The 12,554-nt window shown below is 33.9% G+C and overlaps 1 pseudogene; it reads right to left on the bottom strand.

The window, feature by feature from the left end:
* Positions 1–10,691: 10,691 nt before the first annotated feature.
* Positions 10,692–12,342, bottom strand: LOC149251968 (dynamin-related protein 5A-like; annotated as a pseudogene).
* Between the last annotated feature and the right edge of the window lie 212 nt (positions 12,343–12,554).

Genomic DNA, 12,554 nt, shown 5'->3' with positions numbered 1-12,554 from the left:
TAGAGGCTGGTAAATTCAACCGAGTCAAAGTTCTTTCTCAGCTCCAGTAGTATTGGTGCATAAGAAGGATGGATCATGGCGCATGTGTCCAGATTATAGGGAGCTCAACAAGCTCACTATTAAAGATAAGTTCCCCATTCCTGTCATTGATGAATTACTGGATGAATTGCATGGATCAATTTACTTCACCAAGTTGGATCTTCGTTCGGGATATCATCAAATCAGAATGAAGATTGAAGACATTCCGAAAACGGCATTTAGAACTCATGAGGGTCATTATGAATTTTTGGTCATGCCTTTTGGCCTTACCAATGCACCTTCAACATTTCAAGGTTTGATGAATTCAATTTTCAAACCATTCCTTAGAAAATTTGTGTTAGTATTTTTTGATGATATACTAATCTACAGCAAGTCTTGGAAGGATCATGTTGAACATGTTGACAAGGTGCTACAACTATTGGAGGAGAAACAATTATATGCAAAAAGATCCAAATGTTTCTTTGGAGTCCAGGAGGTGGAATATTTGGGTCATATTGTATCTCATGAAGGAGTTAAGGTAGACCCTAGCAAAATTAAAGCCATTAAGGAATGGAAAATACCCACATCCATAAAGCATCTGCGAGGATTTCTTGGGTTGACAGGGTATTATCGCAAGTTCGTTAAGAATTATGGGAGAATAGCAGCACCTCTAACAACATTATTGAAGAAAGATTCATTTTCATGGACTCCGGAAGCAACAAAGGCCTTTAAACATCTTAAAGAGGCAATGTGCCAAGCACCGGTCTTAGCTACACCGGACTTCACAAAAACCTTTATTGTGGAATGTGATGCTTCAGGAAATGGAATTGGTGCTGTTCTAATGCAAGATGAAAGACCCATTGCTTTTGAAAGTCGTCCAATCAAGGGAAAGTTTTTAAGCAAAGCTATTTATGAGAAGGAAATGTTGGCAATACTCCATGCACTTAAGAAATGGTGACCCTACCTAATGGGAAAACACTTCAAGGTAAAAACAGATCATGATAGCCTTAAATACTTTTTAGAACAAAGATTATCCTCTGAAGAGCAACAAAAGTGGGTCACAAAGATGTTGGGTTATGACTTTGAAATCATCTACAAAAAAGGGAAGCAAAATGTGGTGGCAGATGCACTCTCAAGAAAGGATGAGGATATGGAAGCATTGTTGTGTGCCATTTCTATTATCCAACCAGATTGGATAAACGAAGCAAAGGAGGAATGGAAGAATGACGAAGAAGTGTGGGCACTTATTCGAAAGCTACAACAAGATTCCAGTACTTCTGATACATTTAGCTGGCAAAATGATTCGTTATGGTACAAAGATCGCTTATACCTCTGTAAGAATTCCCAGCTAAAACAAAAGATTCTTATGGAATTGCACACTTCTCCCTTAGGAGGGCACTCAGGATTTTTAAAAACTTACCACAGGGTTAAGAAGGAATTTTTTTGGGATGGCCTTAAATCAGATATTCAAAAGTTTGTGGTGGAATGTTTGGTTTGCCAACAAAATAAAGTTGAAACAATTAAGACACCGGGTCTATTACAACCTTTATCCATTCCAAGCCAATGTTGGGAGGAGGTTTCAATGGATTTTATCACAGGTTTACCCAAGTCTGAGGGAAAGAGTGTCATCATGGTGGTAGTTGACAGACTTACCAAGTATGCACACTTTTGTGCATTATCACATCCATTTAAAGCCAGTACAGTTTCTACTGCATTTATGGAAACAGTTCAAAAGCTACATGGAAACCCAAAGATTATTGTAAGTGACAGAGATCCCATTTTCACTGGAAATTTTTGGACAGAATTATTTTCTTGTCTTGGTACTCAGTTAGCTCATAGCTCATCTTATCATCCTCAATCTGATGGGCAAACTGAGATAGTAAACAAATGTTTGGAAGGATATCTTCGTTGCTTTGTATCTGATAAACAGACACAATGGGTCAAATGGTTGCCTCTGGCTGAATGGTGGTATAACACTTCCTTCCATACAGCAACAAAAATGACCCCATTTATGGCACTTTATGGGTACCAACCACCATCAATCACATCATATTTAAGAGAAAATTCTAAGGTTCAGGCAGTGGAACATCACATCGAACATCAACAACAAGTCCTCCAACTCTTAAAGGATAACCTCGTGTTGGCACAAAATAGAATGAAACAACAGGCAGATCAACATCGCAGTGAAAGAAGTTTTGATGTAGGTGATTGGGTATTCCTACGGCTACAACCATATAAGCAAATGTCCCTAAAGCAAGCTAAGAAGGATAATAAATTATCACCAAAGTATTATGGTCCGTACAAGGTGTTGGAAAAGATTGGTACTATGGCATACAAATTGGAGCTTCCTGCAGCTTCTCGATTGCACCCAGTTTTCCATGTTTCATGTTTAAAGAAGGTTATAGGCGACAAGCTCCCAGTTCAAACAATATTGCCATAACTTGATGAGGAAGGAAAAATTATATTGGAACCGGAAGCAGTCATAGAAACAAGAACTCGACAGCTACGAAATCGATCAATTTCAGAGTATCTTATCAAGTGGAAGAACTTATCCGCTGAAGATTCCACATGGGAGGATGAGAATTTTATGCAGAAGTATCCAGAACTGCTCAAGCATTGAGGACAACACTTTTTTGAAGGAGAGGGGCATGTTGGGTCCCTATAATACTAGTGATTACCCCATTACTATTGTAGTTATACCCCTTATTTATATTGTTGTGCCCCTATTACCCCCATATTGTTATTTCTGTGCCCCATAGAATCCCTCTATTGTTATTTTTGTGGCTTTATATTATTATTGTTAGGTCGGCTGGATTATATTGTGACTCCTTAGACTCCTATATATAGAAAGGAGGTTTTCTCATTTGTATCATCCAAGAATTGTTCATTTATGTAATGTAAAGGAGGTTGCCCCCTCGAAGAGGCTGAATTCTAAGGCGTTGATCTTTCTTTTCTATCTTTTCTTGAGCTGGTTTCATAACATAGAGGAGGGAAAATATGACTCCTTAAAGCGAAAAAATGTATAAAGAAATGTTGAAAGTGAGCATGATAAATATGGACATGAATATGAAAAATATAAAGAAAAAGAAGATTCAGATAAAACATCCCCAAAAGAACAACAACTGAGAAAGAAAAAGAAAAGAGAACTCTAAGGAGAGTTAAAAAAGATAATACCAATCACTTTCGATGGAGAAAAATAAGAGGTAGAAAAATTTTGGATACTGAACATAACCAAATATTTCCAATTACATGAATATTTCAACAACTTAAAAGCCAGACTAGCAGTGTAACAATTGCAAGGAAAAGCTTCACTATTGTGGGAAGAAAAGAAAACAATATACATTATAGAAGAAAAAATAGTCACTTGGGAAGAATTTCATGAACAATTCAAGGAAAAATACTTAACTAAGAGATATTATGATGACATGGCCAAAGAATTTCATGATCTGAAGTTTGGACAATTGAGTATGGATGATTTTTTGGTGAATTTCACAATTTTTTGAGGTATGCTCCCCACATATGATAAGAAAAATCAAAGGTGCAACATTTTTTTAACTGTCTTCCTCTCCCATACAAGGAAATAATTGAATTTGACAATCCAAAAACCATGGACAAAGTTGTATGAAAAGCTAGGATATGTTATCAACAATTCAAATAGAAAAGTGAAGGATCAAAATCCTTATCTAATAAGGAAAATAGTAGATTTGGAATTGTGAACAAGAAAGAAAAAACCTCCAAATTGAAAATTTTTGGGAAAAATCATCAGCCCAAAAGGTTTAACTGGAATAATTAGGCACAAATTGCATAGTCACAAATAGGTCCTAAACAAATTCATCTAAATAATAAAGGAGAAAATAGTGGAAGAGAGAAAGAACCTTTAAAATGTTGAGGCTATGGAGTACCCCATTTACTCATAAACTACCCATACAATACCAGACCAATCCAAGCTTTGCAGGTTGTATAAGAGGAATCCATGGTAAATAACATAGCTTGAAATATACTGAATATTAATGTAGCTTTAGAAGGTTGATAGGAAGAGCATCAGTCAATCATGATCAAAATTTTAGGTATGATGCTAGACCAACTTTTATCTATTTTAGTAGAACCAAGATCCACCCTTAGTTATGTTAGACTACAAGTTGTGGAAAGATGCAAATTAAACATAGAAAACTTTAAAAGTTAATGGATGGTTCAGTTAGCTATAGACACTAAAATAAAGGTGAAAATTTGGGTTAAACAATGCCCTGTAAATTTAAATGGATTCCTAATAGAATTAAATATGAATATATTACCCCTAGGTTTCTATGATTTGCTGATAGGTATGGATTGGTTGGAGAAACATAAATCCATTATTAATTGTTTAGAGAAAACTATTACATCTATCAATGAAGAAGGAAACACCCAAGCGATAAAAGACATATCAAGGCCTATTTGCACTAAACAAATTCCATCCTTACAACTAAAATTGTGTGCCCAGAAAGGTTACAAATTGTTTGTTGTCCAGATAGAAGAAAGTACATAGAAAATAACACTATAGATAGTTTATAAGTAGTTAAAGAATTTAAGGATGTATTCCCAGACAAGATTATATGATTACATTTAAAGAGAGACATCGAATTTTCAATTGAGTTAGTATGAGAAGCCACACCCATGTCCAAAGCAACTTATAGAATTAGTGTGCCTAAACTTATGGAGCTGAAAGGGCAGTTACAAGAATGGTTAGATAAAGGGTACATTAGACTAAGTATTTCCCCTTGGGGAGTCCCAATGTTGTTTGTAAAGAAAAATTAGGGAACTTTTAGGACGTGCATAGATTACATATGGCTAAACAAATTGACTATTATAAATAAATATCCATTACCAGGACAAATGACTTATTTGATCAAGCTAGAGGGGAAAACATATTTTCAAAAATAGATCTCAAGTCGAGCTACCATCAATTAAAAATTAAAGATGAATATATACATAAAACTGTATTTAAAACATGATATGGACACTATGAATTTTTCGCACTACAATTTGTTCTTACCGATGCACTTGTTACCTTTATTTGTTTGATGATAGTGTGTTCAACAAGTAATCAAGTTTGTATTAATTTTTATTGATAATATTTTGATATATTTAAAAAATAACGAAGAACACGAATAACACTTAAGGATAGCATTGCAAGCATTAAGGGAAAATAAACTATACACAAAGTTCAACAAATGAAAGTTTTATTAGGATAAAATTCAGTACATGGGACATGTGATCTCTAAGGATGGAATATATGTTGATATTGAATTCGTCAAGGACATTTTAAATTGGCCAATACATAAGGAAGTGGCAGACATTAGATTCTTCATGGGTATTACTAGATATTATTTAAGATTCATTTTGGGATTTTCTAAACTACCCTATCCCATCACTTCTTTGCAGAAAAAGGGAGTGAAGTTTAATTTGACATCAAAATGTCAAGAGAGTTTTGAAAAATTAAAATATTTATTAATAGTAACCACAATCTTGAAGATTGTTGACCCAACTAAATATTTTGTTATCTGTATAAATGCATTCCTTGGGGAGTTGGGTGGTGTGTTAATGTAGGAAAATTATGTGGTTTCTCACGAATCAAGAAAATTAAAGGGTCATGAGAAAACTATGTTATTTAACTAATTGTTGTTATACATGCATTAAAAATGTGGAGGCACTATCGGTTAGGAAAAAAGTTTGATCACGTAAGTTTCAAGTATTGTTTCATCCAACTAGATTTGAACATTAGATAGGCAAGGTGGATGGCCTTCTTGAGTGAATTTGAATTTGATATTAAACATATATAAGGGAAGGAGAAAAATGTACTAGATACATTGAGTAGGAATGCAAATCATGTAGCAGAAATTGTTGTCGGTAGTGCAAAAACACACTTTGCAGAGAAAATAGAAACAACAACATTAAAAGATGAAGTTTATGAGAAGATACAACAGAAGGTACATAATATGGAATTTCCCAGTTATGAAAAAAACTAAGATGGGATGCTAACTTTCAGGAACATAATATATGTTCCAAATGAACTTTCCTTGGAACAAATTATTTTAAATGAAAATCATTGAAAAGCATTTTCAGGTAATTGGGATATCAAAATGTGATTACAACTTTAAGAAAAGAGTGTTATTTTCCAAGTATGAAATGGGAGGTGGGAAATTATATGGCAATGTGTTTGGAGTGCCAATAGGTTAAGGTGGAACACCAACACCAAGCTAGACGATTGTATCCTTTACCCATTCTAGAGTGGAAGTGGGAAATCATTTCATTGGTTCTTCAATGGTATGCCTCTAACCAGGAGACATCATGAATCAATTATGGTGGTAATGGGAAAGTAAAGCAAGTCAAATCACTTTATACATGTCCATTCCACATACAAGTAGAAAAGATTGCATAAATTTTTATGAAGGATAATTTTCGGTTACATGGAATATTGAAAACAAATTTATCAGACAAGGATGCTAAATTCACTTTTAATTTCTAGAAGACATTATTTGGAGGAATGGGTACGCAACTGAACTTCAGTTCATCCTAACATCCTCAAATATATGGTCAAATATAAAGAAAAAATCAAATACTTAAGGATATGTTGCAAATCTATGTTATGGACCAACCCACCAAGTGTGAGGATTATTTTCATTTAGTGAAATTTTCTTACAATAATAGCTATTAAGAATCTATTAAAATGAGCCCATTTAAAGCATTGTATGGGAGAAAATTCCACACTCCTTTTAGTTGGATTTATCTAGAAGGTTGATTCTAGGAGACAATATTATACGTCTAATGAAATAGTTGGAAAAGAAGATAAGATTGAATTTGAAGAGTTCTTGGGATAGGAAGAAGAGTTATGCATATCAGATGAGGGTGCATAAGGAGTACAATGTGAAGAACATGTATACATAAAATTTAAACCAAAGAAAACTACTCTAAGATTTGGAACCTATGTCAAGTTAGCACCTCAGTTTTGTGGACCATTCAAGATACTAGCTAGAGTTGGGACAATGGCCTACTAGAAAACATTATCGAGACATATAAAGGTGCATAATATTTTTCATGTTGCTTTATTGAAAATGTATGTTCATGATCCTACTCATGTATATGATTGGAATGTGGTCCAAGTCAAATCGAAAGGTGAATTCCAAGTTGAACCTCCACAAATATTAGATCAGAGAGAAACCATGCTCCAAAATCAAGTCATTGCCCAGGTTAAAATGCAATGGAAGAACTTCATCCTAGATGAGGCTGCCTACGAGATGGAAGATAAAATGCATGGAGCATTTCCTACTTTGTTCTAAAAGTAAAGGGAGACGGAAAAAACACTGGGGACAATGTTTATTTTGAGAGGGGGAAGATATGATACCCATGTATTTTTCTTTTTAAAGGCACGATCATTTTTATACTATTAAATTATTATTTGAAGTTAATGGCTATGGAATCTAGGATTGAAATTTGTTGATTATGTAATTAAATTTTATATGATGAATAAATGATTTCGCTTTTCGGAATAAATGAGTAAGAGAACACGAGTAATAGAGACTTCTTGCTATTCTAGAAAAAATATTTTAAGTAGTCAATTCCACATAGTGGACCTTCCCAAAATTTGTCCTAAAATCCACAAGAGAAACTACCAAGAATAGCCTAATAGGAGAAAAAATTTATGCTAAGAAATTAGCTGGAGTGAATTGCTAAGTTCAATGAAAATCAAAAGAAAATCACAGTGGGAGAGAAATTTTGTGCTTTAAAGGAAAAGGAAAGACTTTTTCCTATCTAAAATAAAAATTCTAGGTAATTAAGGGGTGTAGACCCTAAAAGCAAGTCATTGCTAAGGAAAAATATGTTGGGAAAAATTATAAAAATACCAGTAAGGAATATAGAGGAGGTTGTTATTCTTATATGTAAGAAGTTTGAGCTGAGGAGGAATTGTTTGTTTTAATTCATTGGTTGTTAGGAACGTGCTTTCTCCCTAAGTTTTTCCCAAGCGAATGGTTAGAGTCAAATATCATGATTTGTTTATAATTTTCCATGTTACATTTATTAATGTTATTTACTGCTACAATAGTGACTTCTTTCATAATTTATTAATGTTTACAAGAATTTAAATGTGGTGATTAATTTGAGAAGGTTATTATGAACAAGTCTCTGCATGAACAATTGTTACAGTATGTTTTAAATGTTTCACTCAAGCTAATCTATGTAATTTCAGTGATTGATATATATATATATATATATATATATATATATATATATATATATATATATATATATATATATATATATATACACTTACTCTGTAGATTAAATTCTGAGAGTTAGAAGAGTAAAGTCTCGCCCTTTATAATAAGGGATCCAAGTCTAGCTCTCTAAAGGAGAATCAAAACGAATTAGATTTTTAGAAATTTATCCTTGGACAAGAATAAGGGTAAAGTTAAAAACTCAAGGCACACAAAAGAAGCATGAAACTAAAACTAAAAAGAATTAGGTAAGACCTCTTGCGAGAGTAAATTGGAACAAAACTAAATGAAAACTATTGTAATTTCCTGTAGATGAATATGGTTAGGAGAAATAATCCAGGTAAGGAAGCATGTGACAAGTAAAGTAGGCATGAAAATTATTAAATATTTAAATTTGTTTGTAATTTTAGTTAAGACTCATGGTTAAGTGGTGAGAAAAGTACCCCAAATATTTATATTAATAGTATTCTATTCTTAGTCGCTATAAATAAGAAAACACTTCAATTGATCCATAAGAAAAATATAGTAAATTGATTACCATACAACTATGTGTAATATATAAAAATTTGAAATGAAGGCCAAAAGACATAAATGGTCACGAAATTTCTATGCTAATGGTAAAATAACCAACAAAAGTTGTATCAGTGAAAATGAAGGACATGTCCAAATAAAAGAAACACGTGTAGATACTCTTTAGTGGGTATGAAACCCTCTAAATAGTTCATACTTCCACAAAACGGTTATGGAAACAGAGTTAAGATGGGCTAATATATGAGTATTAGTATTATAAATAAAATGTTATTATAAGTGCATTAAGTTGTAGGGATGATTTATGTTTACTTATAAAGGAAAAGTTAATTAAATATTGCTTGATTTTAGATTTTTGTGATCCATACTAATTTTGATAAATTCTTTTGGACTAATCACATTATGATTTTTTTGTCGATGTTTCGAAGCATCTAATGTGGTTCATCCTCAGGGCAAAGGTGAAAAAATAAAGAAAGTTTTGGTCGATGTTTCGAACCATCTCATGTATCTGAAAGTTTTAATTCAAATAAAGAAGTTCTAAACATATCTAGAAATAATGAATGGGAAATTGTCTCTACTACTCCATCACCTGGGGTCTGGCAAAAAGTTCAAAAGAAAAAGGGAAAAAAAGAAAAGTCCAGTTCATCTAGCAATCTGTAATTTTATTTTTATTTTTATTTTTTGATAGATCTTCTACTATGAATGTGTCTTGTACACACAGGTCCCTCAAGACGAATTTTGAATGCTTTATGCATATACTCAATGTAACTTTTCATTTTTATTAATAGAAAGTTACTAATTTTTTCTTAGAAAGAAAATATCTAAAAGCATTCAACTAATTTACCTAATCAATTAAAAGATTCAACTATTCTATTTAATTAAACTAACAAATTTCAATTATAATTTAATATTTAAAAATAAATTTTATAATTTAATATTTCAAAATGAATTATAAAATTATTTTCGGACTTATATTTTATGTAATACTTTAAGAATAAATAGTAATATTATTCGTTTGACTACCTATCCTTCATGGATGTCACTGGAGTCAATCGTTGTGAGTGAAGCTCAACCTCTAGTTCAAGTGCAATTTTAGTCACAATTCACTTAAAGTCAAGTTCCAGCTACTTAACTTAGCGAAAGCTTCTTTTTGGGAACATAATATTCCCTTTCATACGTTTAGTAGTGTTGGCTCTAAAGTGAAACTCTTTAAAGCTTTGTAAACTTTATCCTTAAAAAAATCAAATAGCCACTGAATTTCTTGTATTTAAAAAGGCACTTAAAGCTTAGTCGTTTCTCAATAGAGATAGATCCGACTTTAGGATTATGATAAAGAACTTCCAGTTTTTTAGATTAGTGAAAAATAGAAGAAGGTTTCTTCTTTCAATTACGGTCAGAGCTCAATTTTTAGTTCAAATATATACAATATCATGTCCAGATACAGGCCAAGCTCTCCAAAGGCCACTACAAATCCAGGTGATGACAATTTTAATTCAATTGTTGTGAATTATCAAGTGATAAAAAGACCATAACTGGTGTGCAAAGTGTTCAAGTTCCCTCCATGGCTATCGAGGAGGGTCTAAAAAATTCCCAACATTGGAATTTGATTCATGTGTTGTGATGAGAGGAAGAGGATTTGTGGTTGTTCACCTTGTTTAGAAACTTTTGGACTCTGGGTAAAACCCAATGACATGGTTTATATTTTCAACATCAGTGATGTGATTCATTAGCAATCAAATGTCCTGAATGAATAAGAAATTACGTTCAAACCACTGAATCCATGCCTTGTTGACTGAACCACGGGATAAGACTCGGGTCATACAAAGAAGTCTACAAAGCTAGCTATGACCACTAGATGTGATATTCATAGTGATATATTTGACATATAGATCCAACTCAAAGTGCACAAGAAAGATTCCTATATTCATTCAAGAAAGATTGCAAAGTCTTCAGAAGCTTTTACGTGACTTGGCGTTCATTCCTAAGAAGGTCCACAACACCAGGTGAAACCATCATATCCATAAATGTTTCATCAATCACAGTAAATAGCTCCACTCCCAGTGCCACTACTAATTTTTTTCGACAAGGAGTCAAGAAGCTAGCATTTAGAGTGGATGGCACACTTTATTCTATGAGGGATTCACAGATACTACTAAAATGTTGCGTAGTTAAAGAACAAACTTTAGTGTATGCTAATGAAGAGATGTTGTTCCCAAATAACACATTCGAGTTGGAATGTTTAGGCTCCTTGTTTTGACCTACATGAGAATTAGATACCAATGGAATTTTCCTCTTCTGCCCTCCCAATTCAGCTCCAATATGCCCACTGGCAATTCCATTTTACTTTTTCTTTGCTGCACCAATCTCACTACTTGGATGATCCAGTGAAGGTGTCTCAGGGACAGTTAGTTGACTTTCTCTAAGTGGATATCTTGAATCAGACCCTTTGTTTGGTGTTTCTTGCAGGTTCCATGTTGGAGCAACATTCTCGTGTTCCTCATCCAATTCCTCTTCTTGGGGACATCCTAGATCTTCAGAAAGGTCCATAAACATTGGAACATATGAATGATTGAACCTTTATCCTATGCTTGATGCTCCAAATCCAAAAAATCCATTTACCATGTTGTATTATGGCCTATAAACATGAGAATAAGGACTTGTCACCGAGTCCAAGTGATGCCTCGCAAGCTCCTTCCATTTCTTTGTCAAATTTTCGATAGAGTGGTCATAGGCCCACCTCAAAGCAACATGAAAATCAATATAGCCTCCAACCCCAACAACGATGCTTCTCTCACAATTAGAAGAGTCTTCAATTCTTCTGTGCTCAATTGCAAGTTCAAATTTAGAAACAACAACAATTGTATGCCTCAAAGTAGGATAAACTGCACGAATTGTGTCCAACAAAAGTGAAGAGCACCACTCCAAACTAATATGTTGAAGGAATAGAAATAAATAGTGGGTGAGTGCTGTTAATGCCTTTCCCATAGCTAAAATATCATCCGGTGTATTTCTGGTTCACCCTTCTTTTCCTCGAGAACAAATCCAGGGGTATTAATGATTGTCAAATTTGGGTAGTAGGCATACTCTGCCTGCATCACAATAGGCTTCACAGATACTGCAGCTTGGATTTTCTTCAAAATATCCTTTGTTATGCTTCTGATGGCATCAACAATAGCAGAACACAATGCAATTGGAGCTTCATAGTCCTTAGAACCTCATCTTGAAACCGACAGTGGGCTTCCAGAGTTGAAGGGTCGTGTACCATTTGCAGCATCAGTGACCTTTGCATTCCCATTTCGACTTCTCTAAGATTGAATCTGAAGCTTAGTAGAGTTTCTAGAAAATAACTTTTTCCATCATACTGGCCACCAAAGGCAATGATCTCTAGAATTGGGGGCTTCTCACCAAATGCCACAGTGTTAGCGTGCAGTTGATTATAGGCTTCGAATCGAGATCGAACATCTGACAATGCATAGAAGTTGTTAGCATATCTACAATGTTGAGATTGAGAGTGAGATTCTTGCCTTTGGATTTGGCTAGGTGTCATCATGGATGCCTTTGGCTGGGGCGTGTTGCACTAATGAATTGAATCCCTCAACTCAACTGAAAAAATGTGAGGGGATCAAATCTTTTTCACTAAGAGATATTCAACTGGAAACTCCTGTAGCTCCAGGGACTTTAATGTTGAATCCTCCTCGACCAGGCATTGATGTCATAAACAAGGCGGAGATGGTTGAAGGTTAGGATGAAGAATTCATT

Source organism: Pinus tabuliformis, chromosome 7 (assembly GCF_031772625.1).
Source record: "Pinus tabuliformis cultivar Carrire ecotype Pingquan chromosome 7, CPIR1, whole genome shotgun sequence".
Taxonomy (NCBI): Eukaryota; Viridiplantae; Streptophyta; class Pinopsida; order Pinales; family Pinaceae; genus Pinus; species Pinus tabuliformis.
This window is presented reverse-complemented; position numbering and strand designations above follow the sequence as displayed.